At 50.5% G+C, this 19115-nt stretch overlaps 1 protein-coding gene across 3 annotated transcripts in view; it reads left to right on the top strand.

Moving 5' to 3' along the window:
- Window positions 1–19115, top strand: part of PRICKLE2 (prickle planar cell polarity protein 2) — a 110146-nt gene that overhangs the window by 53049 nt on the left and 37982 nt on the right. Inside the window, exon 1 of one of the 3 annotated variants that reach the window (XM_054216541.1) lies at window positions 12936–13472. The exons of the other annotated variants lie outside the window; for them this stretch is intronic. The gene's annotated coding sequence lies outside the window, so the exon portion shown is untranslated. Of the gene's footprint in view, window positions 1–12935; window positions 13473–19115 lie in introns of those variants that run through there. 3 annotated transcript variants of the gene reach the window in all.

Below are 19115 nucleotides of genomic sequence, written 5' to 3'. Positions count from 1 at the left end.
CGCAGTGGGGCCCTGTTGTAGCCAGGACCTCCCAACTCAATGGAAAAAGCCAATAAAACCAGGCAAATAACAGCACTCAAAAAAGAAAGTATCTTACTGGTTTGTCCCTTCTGCTTTTCTTTCTCTGCAGATCCTGGGAGGAGGTAGCTGAGATGAAATATTTGCTCTGACAGGGTTAGATTTCTCTTTACATTCCTTGGAAGGTTGTGTTTGCAGTTTGCCCTGTTGGTGTTGGTTTACGTGGTGATGTTTCCAGCAGTTTCATCGCATGGGTATAGTTCCAAGTCTTGGTAATCTGTGCGAAGATAAAAATGAAAGAAAGGTGGGCCTGGGTAATGAGGTAGCTATTTAATCACAGCAAGACTCGCAGGAAAATGTGTATTAAATATTTATGGGACAGCATTCATTAACATTTTCACTGTGTTGGCACTGGGCAGTGCAGGAAAGCTGTCAAGAGAACTGGAGTCTGTGTTACAGAGCCACAGACCTGGAAAGAGCCGCAGCAGAGGAGAGGCATGAACGCTCGCTTTGTTACCCTGATGTATTCCTCGTAGCCAGCATTGCGTTTGGAGTTGTGGTGGTAAGCAGGATTTCAATAGTTTTCACTTACAGTTGTGAAAACGCTCGCGGTAATATTTCGGGTGTGATTTTTCTGCCTGCTGAGGTCTCATGTGAGTACAAGTGACTGACACCGAACCCCTGATTTGCGGGCAGGCAATTAGAGAGATAAGCCTAAGTGACTTTGTGTGTCTTCTTTTTAGATTGCTCGAGTCTGAGTTGCAGTAAAGGGCTGGGATGAGCAGAGATGGAACTCTCGGGGCGCTGGAAATGGGCTGCGGCTGGGGGCCTTGTCCAGCAGGCGCTGTAGGGACCGAGTTATATGGAGGGAGTTATCCGTGGGCGTGAAACGATGCCAGGAAGCTTAGAAGTGATGATAAAATGGTATTAATGCTTGCTTTGTTAACAGTGTGGAAGCTATCGGATTACTCTGGTGCTATAAATCTAATGCGTTTCCTACATCTGTTAAGTGAAGCTACTTAAATGATGGAAATATGTTTATTTGTCAGCTGTTGCACCCTCAGATAGAGGATCCCAGCAAAGAACACTGACTTCCCATTGCAGTAAGAGGAAGGTCTGAAGCGTTAGCAGCCTGATGGATTAAATACTCCTTTGAGATGAGATGGGGTGTTGTGTCAGATTTTAGGATGCCTTGTTCTAGATCAGTGGTGTGAGCCCAAGACCAGCTTTGGGCTCGTGCCAAAGGTTGTACTGGTTGCACAGGTCAGCCAGATTTGCGCTTTGGAGCCGAAGGTTTGTGTTGGTGATGCTGTTCCTGGCCCATGCCATTAGCCACAACAAGCGACGTGCCAGCTCAGGCACCTCCCTTGGGGGAGGGAAAGTTTGTCTTGGTATCACTGTCACTGGGAGACACTTCGTCCTACTTTTTAACAAGTGTAGAGGGGACGTATACAGATGGTAGAGAACTACCTCCTTTACCTGAATGCCTGGTGGATAAAATAAATGCTAATCTTTACTAATTAGCTAATAGACTCACTGCGGATGTCTCTGCAATCCATTTATGCACTTGAAAGCCCCATTAATTTCCACTGGCGCCTTAACAGCAGAGTGGCAAGTGGCAGGTTCGACCGTACCCATGCTCCATGCTTTCTGGTACCCTTTTTCCCCCCCCCTACATGAGGAAGGAGTGATGCCGGTGACAGTCACGGGAGCCGCGTGGCTGGTGCCAGCCTCCTCGCTGCGCCTCCGCCTCTGGTGTGTCATGTTTTTCATGTTTTGTCACTTCGCATCAAGCGATGCCTCGTGGCACCCCACGTAGACGGCTTTGATTAACTTGCCGCTTATCTTGGGGCTGCTAAGTGGTGGTTGAGGTGTGCTGACGGGGACGGGGGCTGCACGGGAGCACCCACGGCTGGTCCCCAAGGGGAGCCAGGTCTGGCAGGTGACCTGGGGAGGATCATGGAGGAGCAAATGGCTCTTTCTCCTCTCGTTGCTTCATCAGGGAAGTACAAGTGTGTTTCTTTGCACTGGGAAATTAAAGGCATCTTTGTTCTGGCTTCACGCATCATGTTTTTTAACCTTTCAGCGCGGTGTTTGTTGACATCCCGGTTCCAGCAGTTCCCTGCCTGTTTGCAGTTACTCCTGAGCTCTCCTGCCCAGCCTGGCTGGGGCTTCTTTCACCGAGAGGTTAAATTTCCTCCACGTAAACATTTTGTGCTTTCCAAGCTTGTTGTTATTTGTTGTCTCCACGCTCTCATTTTCTTAAGCGCTGTAGGAAACAGTCTCTTGCATGAAGAGCTTAGAGCCCACGCCCTCAAACATCTTCACATTAGACACTTTCCCAGTGTCTAACACCCACTAAAAATCAGTGAGAACTGAATCCTTAACTACAGCCAAAATATGCAGGTATCCTGAGCGTCTCACTGCTTCCCTTGACCTCCTCTGTTACACCAAGGGCTGGCAGAAAGGAAAGGAGAACGACAATCCCTCCTGGAGCGCGAGCATCAGAAATTATTCGGAATTAGTCTGGGTCTAAGCCACAGCGTATTTTGCAATTTAGAGCCCAGAGCTTGTCACGTAAGTGAATTTGCAACCCCTGCGTTGGCTGCGGATGGTGATCTAACCCCTAAAACTGGTGGTCAGGGGTGAGGGTGGTGGAACAACACGGGTAAAGCAGGTGACTCTTTTTTCCCTCGCAGTGGGCTCCCCAAAATGAGAAAAGCAGCAGCAAGTGTTGTTGGAGGTACTAGAGGGTGTTTTGGAGAGCTTAGTCCTCAGCTCACCAAAATTTGGAGAGGCTCACTTGAATTTTCTAGCACGTGGCACAGATCTGAAGTCGAGCAGCAAACGCATCTGACATTGGCTCTTGCGAGCTGTGGCCACAAGCAGGAGCAGCACGGCGCAGTGCCGCAGCACGGCGACATTCCCGGCGCCTGGCCCCCGTGCTGGTGAGCTGCCAGCGAGCAGCATTTTCACCTAAATCCCCAACTGATTTTGAGCGAACATCCACCCCGTAACTCCTCCACCATTTTAAATGTGTTTGCAAACCAATTAAACTTTGGTATTAAAAAAAATCACTGCACTCCACTTACATCACGGTATCTGCTTTCCAATCCTTTAAAGTATTCTCCTATCAAGAAGACCCCGCTTTTAAAGCAAGGCTGCTTTGGATTTTGGGGAGCTGTAGAGCAATTTTTCTGTGCTACGTACTCGCTCCCAACTTTCTGCGACCCTGGCGTGGATGGGGACAGGTGTGTTTCAAAGGGATTTGTCTTAGAGATGCTTCAGAGAAGGATGCTGGACACATGCCCATCAGGAGGATGGATACATGCCCACGGTAAATGTTTTTTGCCATTTTCTGTAGAATGGTTCATCTCGGAGGCTCCAGGGACTTTAGAAAGTTGCATATGGGCAGGTTTGTCTCAGTGTAGCGGAGACGAGGTTTTGTTCTAAGCCACATGCGAAATCATAGTTATAGTTGACACCAAAACTAGTTTCGTGACCCTTGTGTAAGCACAGGGTGCTGCGTGTTCAGGCGAGATGCAGAGGCTGGGAAAGCGGAAAGGTGCTCTCCTCCGCGTCTTATGTGCCATGAAAAGTTTACCAAAGTCAAAACTTTTTTTCAAAAGGAGAGATGTTTACAGTACAGCAAGTGTCAAAATCCTTCTTGGCCGTGGGTTTGTGCCGGTGCGTGTCGCAGACGCTCAGGGAGGGGAAGGCAGCTGTTGAGCTGTGATTGCTGCTTATTACACTAATTATAATAGTCTTGCCGGCATCATGAGCTTCCCTTCTCCTTCCCCCATCTGTCTGTTTGGCTATCCATGGTCGCTCGTCTTTTTGAGATACATGTTTGAAGGGCTTAGTCCCACAGGGAGCCCGACTGCGCTCCCCCTCCGCTTCCCCGCACTGATACAAGGGAACAATCGTGGTTTGCACAGGGAAGGAATTTTGGGGTTTGAGCTGTTTGCCCTGAAATAAGGCCCAGAAAGGTGAGATGTTGCCCCGGCTCTGCAAGACTGCATTTCCAAGGATCTCAGCCAGGTGAACCACCCTGCTCTGGAGCATCCCAGCCTCTTCGGGATGGAGGGAAGAGGATGATATCCGGCTCTTGCTTCGTTGCCTTTTTCCTCCACTTTCTGTTTTCTGCCCTGTACTGGTACAACCAGTCTAAATACTGGTCAGAGCAATCTCTTCCAGTCCAGGCACACAGCAGGAAGGTTCCCTGCTCTAACCCAAAGAACATCCACTGTTTTCCAGAAATGTCCTCGCCCTTTGCCACAGGAGCTTGGCCGACCCTGCCTTCAGTACCACCGCTGGCAGCAGCTGAGCTGGCCCTGAAATTGCTGGGTTTTTGTTGCAAGGAGACACCGTGGGTTAAATGCTCAGCAAAAAGAAAGCACAGCTCCTTTAGATGCCCGCCTGGTTTTTATTTCACTGGGGAGGGGTTACTCCTTGTCACAGGCCGCTCGCTTTGAAGAACAGCCCACTCCAAAGCAGCCAGCAAAATGCTTTCTGAACCACGGAACAATGGGACTCGCTAAATCTTGAGCAGCAATAATTGCTCCTAAAAGGCTGATGTATTTAGTCTGCTCATGTTTAGCAAACATGTTTGCTTCGCCCTTTGAAGATAATGCTGCGTGCGGCACAGCGTGGTAGGGAAAAAAGAGAAAGAAATGGCCTGTGGTTTTTCAGCGTGTTTAACAAGCAACGGCTGACGGGAGCAATAGCATTCGATAATACTGGTGTCCCCCTGTTAATGGTGAGCGATTGGGTTTCTCCACCCTTCCTGGTGCTCGAGCTGTGGGCAGGATGCCCTCTGGGCTCATACAAGCTGGGAGCACCGTGCCTGAGGGTCAGGCTGGCAGAGAGCAGCAGCAGCCTGGCATGGTGGTGCTGGTGTGGTCCCCTGGCTGGGGACATCTGCGAGCCACGCCGTGGTGTGGCTACGATGGCACCCACCAGCGTCTCCTTGCAGGGTGGCATTGACCCTTCGCTGGAGACTGTTACCGGGTGTGCGGGGCCGGGGCTCCTGCAGCAAGAAGGGATGCTCTGGGAACGCTGCCTGCATGGGACCCATCCTGGAGAGCGGGGACAGGCTGGGACCCTGCAGCAGAGGGAGCCAGCGCTGGAATCAGGGGCCACGCTTCTGGCCAGCCCTCTCCTGATACCATCTTAATCCCTCCCCGCGGCCCCGATCCCCCTCTTGGTACGGCAGCCGGTTGAGTTGCACTTCCCCGTAGATCGCGATAAGATAAAAGCGCGGCCGTGCTTTACAAGAAGGGAAGCGGGTTTAGGAGATGGCAGGTTATCCCAGGAAGGGGTGCGGGTTTCCAGCTGCGCGCTCTCGCTGCCGCGGCTGCCTTTGACGAGGGCTGTGATGGATGCTGTGGGGAGCAGGCAGCCGTCAGCCGGCGACGCGCTGACCTTTCCCTGACGGGCTGAGTGGCTCTAATGATCTTGATGGGGCTGGCGATTTGTATACCGGGTTTGATGTACGAGGCTTGACATGGCATGGAGAAATGGGACTGGGGAATGACTGACAGCCCTTTCCCATTAAGGGTGGTGAGGCACAGGCTATTTTCCAGTGATTTCTTTTGGTGGGAATGTTTTGCCGAATTATATTGTAGCAGGGAAGTTTTGCTGTTAAATATCTTCCTTTCTATATAGCTTCCAAGCAGTTAAAAAAAAGATGAGAAAAAGTTAAAAAAAAGATGAGAAACTTGCAGGCCAGAAGACTTTTTCAATAAAAAGGCTGTTCGAATTATACACTTAAATTAATTAATATTTAGTGAATTATGTTTACCCTGACTGTGATGTTCAAGCTCTTTAGGCAGATAAAACAATGCAGTAGCTTGCGCCTGAGATTTTTTTTCTTTTTTTTTTGTAATTCAGCTGTATAAAATTTCAAACCCTTGACTTCTTGCAGGCAACATTAAAACCTTTTAATTTCCATGAGTCGAGCTCTGTATAAATCACACCCTGGTTGGCACATCTCATGGGTGCTTGTGGCAAGAGTAATGAATTTCATGGTTTGTTATGAGCTACTAAAACCAACACAAACACAGAAAGCCCGTTGTAATCTCAGCATATCATTCAAGGAAGCAATTTATTCCTAAGTATGAACAAATGTCAAGCCACGGTAACAAATTGTTATTACTAATTAAAACAAAGGGAAGAATAGCAAACATTTTGTGTCATTTACGTGCAGTGCCAGGCTGTCTTGAGGACACTGGAGCTCCATCCAGCTTCAGCCAGTGGGACAGCCAGGCTGCAGACCTCGCCATAGCCTAAGGCATATTGACCTGCTCTGTGCTCTTCAGGCAGGACACAGGGCCATGGCCACAAGAGGGATGGGGCCAGGAAACCACCCAGGCTTAAAGTGAGATGCCGCTTTTCATAATTTTCTGGAGTTTTTTATATTTATTTGAAATCAAGGTTAGCTGGATTGTAGGGTGGAGTTTGGGGTGGACCGTAACAACACGTGCCAGTCCATCTGCTCCCGTGAGCTGGTTTTATATCATCTGGGTCTACTTCATGCTCCCAAGTGTGAAATAAAAACCTGTTTTGGCACCTTTCTTCCCACTGAGCAGTTGGAGGTGAGGAGCCAGGTGCATTCCTGACCATGGTCCATCTCCGTGCATTTCCAAATACACTGGGAAATTTAAGACTCTAAGGCATCATGAAAGCCTGTTTCCGTTCATGACCCAACGTGCATGTTACGGGAGCATCGAATGGATCCCAAAATGCACTGGATTTACCACCTCCCTGTGCATTTAGCGTGGTTTGGGAGCAAGCAGCAAATAGGTCTTTTCTCTTTATTGGCGAAGGGCAGGCAGCCGTGTCCCTCTGGGTGGGAGCAGAAACGTGGCCACGTGGCCATCTTAAACCAGCGGTGGTTTCTGAGGAGTTTGGATGGAGGTTTGTGTGGATGGAGGACCTGCGGCACCCGGCTTGGAGCTGGGGCTTGTTTGGTGCCCCGCTGGGTTGGGGGGGAGCACTGAAATCCCACCGGGAACCAGGGAAGATGTGTAGGGAGGACGTGCAGGATATCTAGGAAGGTAAAAATCAGATTTGTGTCGCTTGGCCAGGACTCTGGGCTGTCTCAAGACTGGCTATTGAGTGCGGAGAGGGTCGAGCGCCATGCCCCGGTCCCGGGGGATGCACAGCTTTTGGTGGGGGGGTCATCCGGGTGGTGCGTGGCTGCTGCAGAGGGGAGCTCGGTGAGCGAAGACAAGGAATCCTCAGGGCTCAACCACTGACCCAGAACAGCCTGTTAGACAGATTTGAAGCCAAAAAATAAAATAAAAATCATCTAATGTGACAGCGACACTGACAGCGTCAGGCAGCGAGGGAGTCCTGAGCTGCTGCCAAGGCACATGTTAATGCAGACTTGCAGGGTTAGCTGGTTATCCTGGAAATCCATCTTCTATTTTGTGTAAATGGAAAATTAATTTGGTGCTGATCAAAGGTTTAGATCTTTGGAAAACATACCACCAGATAAGCTGAAGATTTATGCGTTTCCTTCGTAACATATTTTCAGGGAAGGCTTTATTGTTCGTGGAAAGGCCCCAAGAAAAATATGTCATTAAAAAAATAACAGTGTTGAGTTTATTTAGCTTAAATTACGATGCAGTGCTTTAATGAGGCTTTTGTAGACATCATTAAGGGACACTATTAAAAAGTCTTCAGATGAGAATACTATCAGGCTAGCAATGGGGAGAAAACCGTGTGAGCATCCAGATTGTTGTTTGTGTTCGGTTACAAATTTGATTTCAACATACAAAAGTAAAAAACATAGTAGTGCCGAGTTAAAGCCGGAGGCTATGAAAAGCCTTATTGTTGTTAAGCTCTCCAAAGCTTCTTGCATTAAGGTGATTAAAAAAAAAAAAAAGGAAAAAGAGAGAGAAAGAGATACAGTCATTGATTGAAACGCCGTCTGCGGCATGCGGTGCTGGCGGTGGGGACAGGCAGTGGGTGAGGGTCCTTCTGGGGTGCTGTGCCGTGAGGGGGGCGGGATGCAGGGCAGCGATGCTCGGGAGCGCCAGTGCGGTGTGTCCTGCGGCGTCACCCCTGCCTTGGTGTGGTTCGGTGCAGGCAGAGGACATGGCTGAGGACATGGCAGGAGAAGGCTCCGGGGAAACCTTATAGCGGCCTTCCAGTACCTGAAGGGGGCCTACAAGAAAGCTGGGGAGGGGCTGTTTGCAAGGGCACGTAGCGATTGGACGAGGGGCAATGGTTTTCAACTAGAGCAGGGCAGGTTTAGATTAGACATTAGGAAGAAGTTCTTTCCACTGAGGGTGGTGAGACACTGGCCCAGGTTGCCCAGAGAGGTGGTGGAGGCCCCATCCCTGGAGACATTCAAGGCCAGGCTTGATGAGGCTCTGAGCAACCTGATCTAGTTGAAGATGTCCCTGCTCACTGTGGGGGGATTGGACTAGATGGCCTTTAAAGGTCCCTTCCAACGCAACACATTCTATGATTCTGTAATTCTATGGACGGCATGGGGTGTGCTCACAGCCGCTCCTCGCCGCTGGCTCTGCCTGTGCACCGGAGGATGCCGGCGAGGGTCAGGCCTGTCTCACTGGGTAAATTGGTTGGAAATACAGAAAATCGTCTCTGAAGTCAGCCACAGCACGTATGGGCTGTACTTCCCCTTCTGTCTCACTGCTGCTGGGCTCGGTGGTGTTTTAAGAACTGAATTCCTCCCTGCAGGCCGACAGCACGGATCCTTACCCAGGGCTTTGCCGAAAACGGGTGGAAGGCAGCAGCGGGGACAGCAAGAGGAGGGGGCTGACTCGCGCGGTCTCGGGCAGCAGCCGCGTGAAGGTACAAATGGCAGCTCTGAGGAAAAGCGGAGGAGGCCAAGTTTTCGGGATTAATGATCTGCATCCGATGCTGGTCTCTCTGCCCCTCCCTCCATCCCATTTTTCTTTGACATAAGACATCCCTGCTTCTGGCGTTGAGAGGTATGGGGAGGCTCTGTGTGCCTTGCTTAAAAAGAATAAAGAAAAAATTAAAAAATAAGAAAAAAGAGAGCTCAACCTAATTTAAAAGTCCTGCATTTCGTGACTCGGGTTGTCCAAGGAGCTTTCCCCATACCTTGGGCACATCCCTATGTGCCTCCTGAAGAGCCAGGCATTTGGGGCTGGACGCTGCCACGTAGGGTCTTCTTCCTTCCTTGCTCACAGCTTTTTGCAATCCCCTTGCCTTTCCCCTCCGGTGTTTGCAAAGCCGTGCCCTTTCCAGCCTCTCGTTCTGCTCCTTGTTGCTGCCCCATGGCCATGGGAGCACAGCTCCAGCTGTCTCCGAGCCGGGGGACCGTCCTGGCACCGGGACGGGAGCGCTGGCTCGGCGAGCAGGGATTTTTCTGCAAATTACAGGGGCGAGCGTGGGAACGGAGGGGAAAAAAACCACTGTGAGTATCCAATTCTGCATTTCTGTGGGTAGAAAGAGTGATGGGAAAGTAATCTGTTATTGTGCCTATCGCTGTGAGCCAGGATGGGTTCCGTAATGGGGGGGGACCTGCCATCCCACCGATCCCAGACAGGCTCGTGGTGCGTGTGGCACAGGGGACAGCCTTTGTCCCCATGGGCAGCGGAGGCTGGAGCCTCTGTGACCTCCCGAGGTAGCAGTGCTGTACGCTGCCCTGGCAAGCTGCAGCAGAGGATGCTCACTAAATAATTCAGAAAGGCAACTTGATCTGACATTCATCAGGTCAGTAGCCCGGCGACCTTGAGAACGCCAGTCTGCTGTCGCTGCGCGTGGCCGTGCCGTGTGGCTCATTGTCATCGGGAGAGTCAACAGCGTCACATGGAGCCCTATTGATTGCCGGCCAGTCGATACACTGAGGTCATAAAATACAGCGTTTATGAAATGTGGGCTCTTGCAGTGATTTGTTAAATTAGCCATAGGGATGAGTTTGTGCAAATGGCAGAAAGTTTAAAGTTGGCTGGGTTTGGGTCTTTGTCTTTAAAACTAGCAACGAAGGGCAAAAAGATGTGGCTACATTTACAAGCAGCGTTGTCCATCTCACACCTCTGCACTTGCTTCCTGCTCTTGATCTTTCTTTATTTCAGTGGCTGAGGTTTTACTTCTGGTCGTTTGCTTCATTGCTGGCAGTTGTCAGCATCCATCCTCGTAATGGTGCAAGTCCTTCACGTGACCTTTGATAATGTGCTCCACCGGCTCGGTATTCTCCTTGCTGCTTAATGAAACACCCATTTCACCTGCGTGATGTGCAGAATCCGTCAAGAAATCTTGCGTGCCTTCTGGAGTTATTCCAACACATGACCTTTTCACAAGCCTTGCAGTAGGTAACAGTAATATGGAGCAATTGCCAATGAACTGGCAGCTTTCAAAGCAGGAAGGCTCATTTCCACTTTCCTAAGACAGTTGTGTGTCCAAACGTGGCAGCTTCTAATCTGATTTCTTGTCTCAGAAGAGCCTGTTCATTGGATTTTGTGGATATTTAGGTTTGCAAGTACTGGAACAAGAAGTCTGCCGGGAGCAATGACGATTATACATGCTGTTTGGAGGCACAAAGCTCTTCTGCTCAGAGTAAGCCACGCAGCTGAGATGTTATAAGCGTTGGTCTTACTGATCCTTTACATCAACTCATGATTCTCACCTCCATTTTCTCTTTGTGGATCAACTAATGCTGAAAAGTTTGCAGTTTCTGGTGTGATTCCTTTCTTGGGGATGATCCAGTTGGCCAAGAGAGCCACGCAGAACTCACCTTTGCTGTAGGATAGCTTGGTTGTGTGGGGATGACACCACCATCCACCCCGTGGTGGAATCGTGCCAGGCTGGTGCTGGGTGATCGAAGCTGCTGTAGATGGAGTTACGCAGAGCTCGTTGCACAAGAAGTGGGCTTGGACACTCAGGCATGTGCCCCACCAACCCTTCCCCCAAGCTGGTGGTCCTGCTGAAGTGGCACTTAGAGCACTAATAAACACTTTGCTCCCAAATGTTTTGCTGCTTGAAAGTTAATGGAGATGAAGTCAGTCATTTCACGCATGTGTTAGGTGAAAATTAGCACCTACAGGACCTGTGGAATGGAGCAGTACGTATTCTTTGTGCTGATTGTGGCCCCTAGTCACTGCTGCGTGCTTTTAGCAAATCGTTTCCAGGGAAGGTTGTTACAGTGAACATGGGTAATTTCTGCTCTACGGCATTTCTGCTCAACGTTATCATTTTATAAGCAGGCTTCTTTATTTGCTTTTGCCCAATTCAGTTTTGTCTCGTTGCCTTTGTATTGGAATTAACGTGTTCAGAATCGAAGAGGAAAAATAAATCATCTTGGGGCCGTGGCACGTTTAACCACAGAGAGGCGAGCTGACAGCCTGCCCACAACGCCGAGGCAAGCTGGAAGGGACAAAATGTGCCAGGTTTGGAAGCTGAAGGGTCAGGGGAGTTTTTTTCCTACAAGTTCTGTTGCTCTGTGTAGCTGGAGGAGTCGGAGGGGACCCTCCTCGGCACTGCAGCCATCCCCCAGCAGAAGCGGAGGTGATGCTGCTCCTTCCTCCATGGAAGTTTGGATGCGGTAATGGGGTCAGTGCTCAACTCTTGGACTTGCGGCTGCCGATTTAATTTAAAAAAATAAAGAAGGGGGGAAAAAAACTTAAAAAAAAAAAAAAGGAACTGTAAATGCTCAAGTATTTCATCAACGGCCCTGAATATTTTCTTTCGTCTGAGGTTGTCTGAGCCAGATGAGGTCTCTGCGTGGTCTCGATCCATCCCGCTTGGCCACGGTAACTTGGGGCTGCTCCAAGGGGGAGCTGGGCTGGTTTGTCCCAGCTGAAGATCTCACCCTTGAGATTTTGAGTGTAATTCCATGTAATGAAACCTAATTTATGAGCCTTAATAATAATAATTTAAGGCATTTGAGACTGCGGAAGGACTTGCAGCTGTAGTTTCTGCATCCTTCTGTGTTCTGTAAACACAGCTAATATTGCCAAAATCAAGGGCTCTGAAATCCGGAGCCAGACCCCAAAAGTCAGGAGCGTGCTAGAAAAGCACTGCGTGTTAGGCAAGTTCTGTTTGCTTTCTGTGTTTTTCTGAGCCCACAGAAACTAGGTTTTTGACTTTCACTCCCTTTTTGCAAATGCAAAACGCTCTCCTCCAGTTGACTTGAAGCAGAGATTCATTTGTGACCACCTAATTCCCAAGCAACGGGCTTTAAGAGCGGCAGAAGAGATTTGGCAGCGCAGCTCCTTCTCTGCATTTTCTTTTCTTTTCCGAGGGGAGGGAAAGACGGGGGAAGGCGGTTTCAGCATCCCCGTTGGGGTGGCATGTTCCTGGGGTCACAGTCCTCACCTGAGATACACATAAAAGGTGCGAATTGCGCATCTCTCGGGGCCGTATGAAAGAAAACGTATTAAAATATGCGGCAGCCCAAATGCCACACTAATAACTTGTGTTTCCCAGAATGTTTAGCCCTGCTGGTGCACAAACATGCCGCGTCTGAAAACCAGTGGGGAATCATAGCAAATGACTGCAGAAAATAATTAAGAGGGCATCGAAAGCCAGGAGAAAAATGATACGTTGCTCAGAGCCAGCAGATCATCGCTTTAATAGCCTGCGTACCTAAGAAGCGGTGCCTTAAGTTTGACAGCGAGTTGAGATTCGGTCAGCATCAAATGAGATGATAGTTGGGGAAGGATAATTAGTGTCTTCACACCGCTCAATTTGGGCTGCTGGTGCGGAGCCAACTCTTTGAAACACGCACACACGAGCCAGCGAGAAGGATTTCCACCCCCCCCCGCCCCCCTTTTCCCTTTTCCTAAGCAGCCCTACGGGGTTTATTGATTTCGAAGAGCTGATTTCCATGTAAATCCACGGGAGGGTGGCCGGGGCCGCGGCGGTCCGGATGCGGTGACTTTGGCTTGCTGACATCATTGCTCATTAGCATGCAGGAGAGGAGAGCAATGCAACAGCACGGCCCCGCGCCGCTCCCGCGCCGGCAATTATCCTCCGCCGGCTGCATCGCTCCTCGTTAATGCCTTGCCGCTCGGAGAGCAAATTGGACATCCTCCTGCCACCTCCCAGGGTCACTTAGCGAAAGGCGGGTTGAGGTGGGGGAGAGCCGCTGGGATTCGGTTGGATTGGGAGCGGAGAGAGGGGGGCACCCTCCGGAGCTGGATCTCAGAGGGAGGCGATTTAAGCGAACGCTTAAAGACGCGGGGCAGGGGATGGCGCGGTTTTCCACGGCAGGTTTCCTTCGGAGACGCGGCGCGGTGGGTGCGTGGCATCGCTGAAAGGCTCCCACAAAAGCCCCGTGGTGTGACCCGTGTGCCGGGGCGGTGGGCTGCGCCGGGAGAGCCCGGGATGCTTTATGGCACTGCGGTGCTCCGGCTGGTCCCGGGAGCAGCCCACCAGCCCAACGGCAACGGGCACCGCTAGGACAGCGCAGAGACCTGCTGGATATTTTCCTCCCGCACCGTCGGTGGGAGCAGGTAAGAAACTGCCTTTTGCCAGCGACTTCAAAGTTGCCGTGGGTTTTTTAGGAGGGGAGAGAAAGTAGAAAAGAGGAGGAGGAGGAGGAGGAGGAATAAGCAGCGTTCTGTGGATGCAGGTAGCTGCGTGCGAACTTTGCGCGATGTGCTGTCGGTGGTGATCCGCGGGGGGGCTGCGCTGTTTTCCCCAGCCTTTGCTGTTCTTCTTGTTTATGGATGGAAAAGATTAATTGTTAAATTGCATTTCTGCAGCTGCAGGAAGCCGGAGAGAAACACTGATGCCAGCGTAATGGATTTTTCGTTCTAAAAATAAGCAGGAAGGCTCAGCTGGCTCTAAATAGGAATAAGTATTAAAAAAATCCTCATCTCTCAATGTTAATTTCATCGCTGTGGTAAGCGCAGCTTCTGGAAGCCTGGATTCTCTGGGCATTTTTCTGAGCAGACTGCATGCAGGCTGGTGGTGTGGATGAGGACATGAGTGCTGAGATGTTTATTGTGGTGGGTTTGCCTTCCTGAGGATAGAGAGTTTTAAAGTAGTAATCTTTCTACGTCCTTCTTTTTCATCCCAGAATGCCTAACTATAAACTAACCGAGAGCTGCGACCTGGGGGTTATGTTTTGCAGTACAATCTTTTCAAGTCAAATTTCCTTTTTTTTCTCCTTGTTCCTTAAAGAAACATTTTAAGCAGATGTGACACAGACGTGAACTGTGACCGTAGAAAGATTTTAATCCAGTTACTCTTTGTCTCGTAGTCATGATTCCTTGGCGGTGCTAAACGCTGATTGAATCTCTTCAAGCCGTTGAGGATTAGCACTGGACAGAATAATGCCAAAATAATTATTCGCACCAGATGCAGTGTCATCCTTTCTGTTTTAGCTCGCTTATCTTGTAACTTATCTGACTTATTTTTATTCAGCGATTATTTCACCTACTGCGGCAGCACTTACATGTCTCACATCACTGCGTTGTATTTATAAGGGTGCCGGCTTGAGCCCGCGATAAAGATTTGTAAAGTGAAACTGTCTGCAGCTAACAAGATTATATTTTGCCTCGTATTTTAATCATCTCCCATTGTGTGTTTTCAGCTTAACAAAATGACCCAGCCTCGTGCACTTGCTGTTGGCAGCCTTGCTCAGGATGAGCCGGCACATACACGGATCAGGCTGGCAGTGATTGCTTTCACCAGCCGGTCGGTATTGCCTGTCTCGGGGGATGCCGTCTAAGCCTCAACTTTTGAAATAATCACAATTTTCAGCCTAGCTCGTCCTGCTTCCGAGCATTTTGCCTATCAGACAGGTTTGGTTTTTTTCCTTTAGGACATAACGGCCTGGGAGATGCTTGAATTGCAGCCTGTTTACTGCTTCCCATGGTTTCTGCTTGTCATGCTGCGAATGCGAACCGATGAAGTCCCTTAAAATAGCACTTCCAGCCCCGGGGCAGATCGCTGGGAACCGGCTCGGTTTTGCCTGTCTGTCCCAGACCGGTGCTGGAGAGATGGGCTGCAGGCCTGGAACGGGGTGGGGGAGGAAGATGGGCAGATAAACGCTGCCTGTGGAGAGGCCAGGGTTATGAGAAGACAGTGAGGGACCCGCATGCTGAACGGAGCCAGGCTGCTTTGTGGTGAGCTGGTTTTGGATCCAGAGGTAGAGCCTGAATCTTGCTAGAACCCCTGGCTTGGAGGCAGTTTTCTTCCTTCAGTTAGGCAGCAGAAAGAAACCCCCTGCGATACAGCGCTGTGCCTTGTTGGGCTGAAAAGCCAGCGAAATGGTATAATTAAAAATCTGACAAGATAACCCATGGGGTAGGAGAGGGGTATGTCGGTTCTGGGGCGGGGAGCGCAGCTGAGCTCAGCCCAAAGGGAGAGTTTGGCCAGGGTCCTGCTGCTGCCTGCTCCCTCCGCTGCCTCCCCAGGTCCCTCCCGGCCGGCCAGGGACCCCCGCTTGGGCTCTTGGGGGCTTTGGGGTTGTCCTGCTGTGGGGGACACCAAACCCCTCTCAGGTGTCCACAGCTCCTGGGTCTGCCCATCCCGTGGCTCCTCCTGCCTTCCAAAATCATGAGATTGGCTTCAACATTGTTTGCCCACCAGCTTCAGGGTTGTTATCGCTGTTATGGAGCCTGTTCTCCTTTTCGACTTGGAGACTAGCGGTTTGCATTTCTTCTCCGTGACCGGGGGAAAATATGTGGTTGTTATTGTTGCTGTAAGCTAAGAGCTGGACCTTTAAGGGGGAAAAAAAAACGAACTAACATAAATATGCTGAGATGAGTGGTAAGCCTGAGAGCTGGCAGGCTGCCTCCATCATCTTGGATGTGAGAGAGCAGCCTGTTGGACACCTTTTCTGCTGGTAGCATGGCTGGGCAACAGGCTGGGGCTCGTGGCACTTTGTTTTTCCTCTTCTCTCCTCTTTGCTTGATCTGCGGCTCACACGGGTATAGCACTTTGCCCACCTCTGTCTAACCTCTATTCCGAAAAAAAAAATAATATTGCGTCTTCTGCGAAATATCTTGAGAGCTCCAAATAGAGAGTTCTTCTGAGACCTGCCGAGTTATTAATATCCCTTAATTTAAACATCTCATCTTTATGCGTCAGACTCTTCATGGTTCATGTCAGGGGTTGTGGCTCATGGGAGCAGCCTGGCAGCGTGGTTCAGGTCAGGAGGGTGTTGAAGCACCCTGGGGCTCTTACCCAGCTCGCGAGGAGAAATGGGAGCCTGAGTGGGGACCTGTGTTCACTGCAGAGCGCTGGGGTTCACCTGGGCTCCCCAAAATGACCCGTGATGCACCCCACCTCCCCTGGGGTGACTTAGCCATGGGTTGGAAAGGTTGGTCATGTTTGGATTCATCCTGTGGTGTTGCTGAGAGGTCTGGCCACTTCTGGTTTTTGGGCTGTGGTCCTGGTTCCTTGTTTACCTCAGAGGGCACCAAGACAGCCCAGAGGAGAGATTTGGGGGTTTTGCAGATTGTGTCGTGTTTTGTCCTGATTTCTTGGTCTCATCTGGGAGGAGCACAGCCTTGTGTGCTGACGGTTGTTGTCTGCCACGTGGTGCCTAAGACCACAGACAGCAAAATTGGAAGCAGCCTGGAGGCTGCCCCAGGCCACGCCGCAGGGAAGCAGCGGTTTGGCGACAGGGAGGTGGGGACCCACAGGCAGATGTTCCACCCGCTTCTAGAGTTGATGGTCCTGATTCACCATGAAGGCAGACCAAGTGGAAAATCCTCAGAGACTGCTTTTGCTCATATTTGGCTGCAGCTGGTAATATTGAGGATAGTTCTTTTTTTCTTCTTAATTAAGCAAGAATAACTCTTGCAGTGGTAAAGGATTTTTAGAGTCTTAAAAAAAAAAAATTAGTCTCCACCCTGAGACTGAGCATGGACAACTTCAGCCAGAGAGGAGAATTTTTCCAGGAGTGGAAATGGGGTTTGTAATAAAAGCTTCAACGCCACCCTGGACACCTTCGCAATTGCTGCTGTTGGCACTGTGGAGGTCAGAGGGGATTAAAAATAAAGCAACACTGAAAATCTGACTTGCCTCAAGCAAATCAAGCAGGTAGAGAAGAGAAGATGCATGGGGAAGATGGAGAAGAGTCCGACTTGCAACTCTTCCATCCTCTCGGTGTTTCCCCAGCTACTGCAGACCTTGCCGGAGATGTGCAGCTGCACGGGCTCCCCTACAGTCACTGAGGCTGGGAGGGGAACTGAATCTATAGGGGTCATTTGGTTGCTGGATCATTTCTCTCTTCCTTAGCTTCTTGGCATCGCTGTGCTACTTGCACTGTTGCTACCACCAGATGTTGATCTTCTAAACCAACTGTTCCTACAGCATCTTGGGCCAAGCGAGCGTTGTCCTCCCTTGGCCATCCTTGCGGGGCCACCAAGGGCACCTTGTCCTCAGACTTTGAATTGCTGCTGTTGTAAATGCCCATAAATAATTCGCCTCCTTTAGCCTCCCGCACCCCCGTTTGGCAGATAAAAGCTTTCACTGAGCTTCCTTTTCAGTCCAGTAGCACAAGGTCTTTGCAATGCATTCCCGCTGATAGGTTTCTTTCCGGCTGAAGTAACTCTGAAAGAGCTGTGAAATCGCAGAAATGTTTTGTCCAGAGAGATGCTGCTTTGTTGCTGAGGTCCATGGGACCCGAGGCCACAGGCAGTGGCTGGCTGGGGCTACTGGGAGCTTTTTGTTCAAAATATGGTGTTAGAGAAGTTGGAGAAGGAGACAACTCCAACTGTCTGATTTGAGCACAAAAGCTTGGGGCTCCTCTGATGAAGCTGATGTTCAGGGAGTCGATGGGGAAGCCACGGCTGGGTGCTGCCTGTGGCTACTCCCAAGCCTCAGCTTCCCTATCTGTGAAATGGGAGAGTGGCACCCGTATTGGAGAAGAGCCACCAGGCTCTCCCTGTGGCAGCGAAGGACTATGTTAATTTTTCAACTTAGAGAAATGTTTGCCCTGCTTGTGGGGTCTGGAGAAATGGGTCTGTGTAGCTGGAGCTCGCGCTGGGTGGGAAGATGCCTCATTAGCTCTCAAATGAGGGGAGGAGATAACAGGCAGGGATATTAAGACGCCCTTGTTAAGAGACTCAGGGGTCACATGAGCTGCCCCGAATCCTCAGCCTCTCCCGTTCCCGAGAAGTCTAGTGATTTACTGACTGACGGCTGACCCAAAAGCCTCATTGCAATCAGAATGATGGCACGATGCTGGGGGAAAAAAAAAATCAAACTGCTGTATGTGTCTTAAGCCAAGCAGGAAGAGAATTGCCTCTTTGCGTTTACACACCCCGTCCGAGCTGAGCAGACAATTGCTTTTTGAGGGATTCCAAATCTTGCATGTTAATGTGTGCACAAATGCATGCAAATCCTTTATTAGGGAGCACAGCAGAGGCATCGCATGGACCGGCATGGGCCGTGGCATTCCTGCTCCTCGCATTGTCTGGAGACGGAGCTGCTCCCTGATACAGCCCATTTATTTCCATCCCAGAAGAAACAACTGAGAAGCAGAGATAAGCAGCGCCGGGGGAGTGGTGATAAGGGCTGTTTGCCGAGTTCCTTCTTTGTCCGAGAAGAATTTTAGCATTTCTGCCACGATTTTAAACTCTGCCTTCATTGTTGCTTCTTGCCGGGAGGGGCTGAGCTCCTGCCTGCCCTTTCTCAGCATACCTGCGGGGCAGGCTTTGCTTGGGTGGTGTTTGCTGTGCCGGGTCCTGCGTGCCCACCCAGCCGAGCCAGCAGCCACGGCTGGAAGAGAAGAGCCCTGTGGCCAGCAGGTTTTCCTCTGGGCGGGGGTCTGCTGCCCTCACGGCCCCAAGGCGGGTCCAGAGCTGCCTGCGCTGCCCCAGACCCCAACACACGGCCGATGGGAGAGGCCAGCTTGGCCGGCTCCTGTGCTGGAGCTACAGACCATTTGCAAGGACCTGCTTTGCGTTGGCTTCAGGCTGCCCCCCGCCCCGGCATCCTTTCTTCCCTGGCTTTTTAGCTCTCCTTGTGCTTTCACGGTTTGGAGTCGTTGCTGGTTTTTCACAGCGGGAAGACCTCTGCTCTCTTCAGAAAGCTGGGGTCACGTTCGCAGCTCTCTCCAGAGCCTCTTGCACGGCACTAGTGTTCTCAGCGTGGTTTAGCTTATTGTTGGTGCCGTTGCTGTGATGAAAGGGCTG

The sequence above is a fragment of the Rissa tridactyla genome, chromosome 10 (genome assembly GCF_028500815.1).
Source record: "Rissa tridactyla isolate bRisTri1 chromosome 10, bRisTri1.patW.cur.20221130, whole genome shotgun sequence".
Lineage (NCBI taxonomy): Eukaryota > Metazoa > Chordata > Aves > Charadriiformes > Laridae > Rissa > Rissa tridactyla.
The sequence above is the reverse complement of the archived record's forward strand: the minus strand, read 5'-3'. Positions and strand labels throughout refer to the sequence as shown.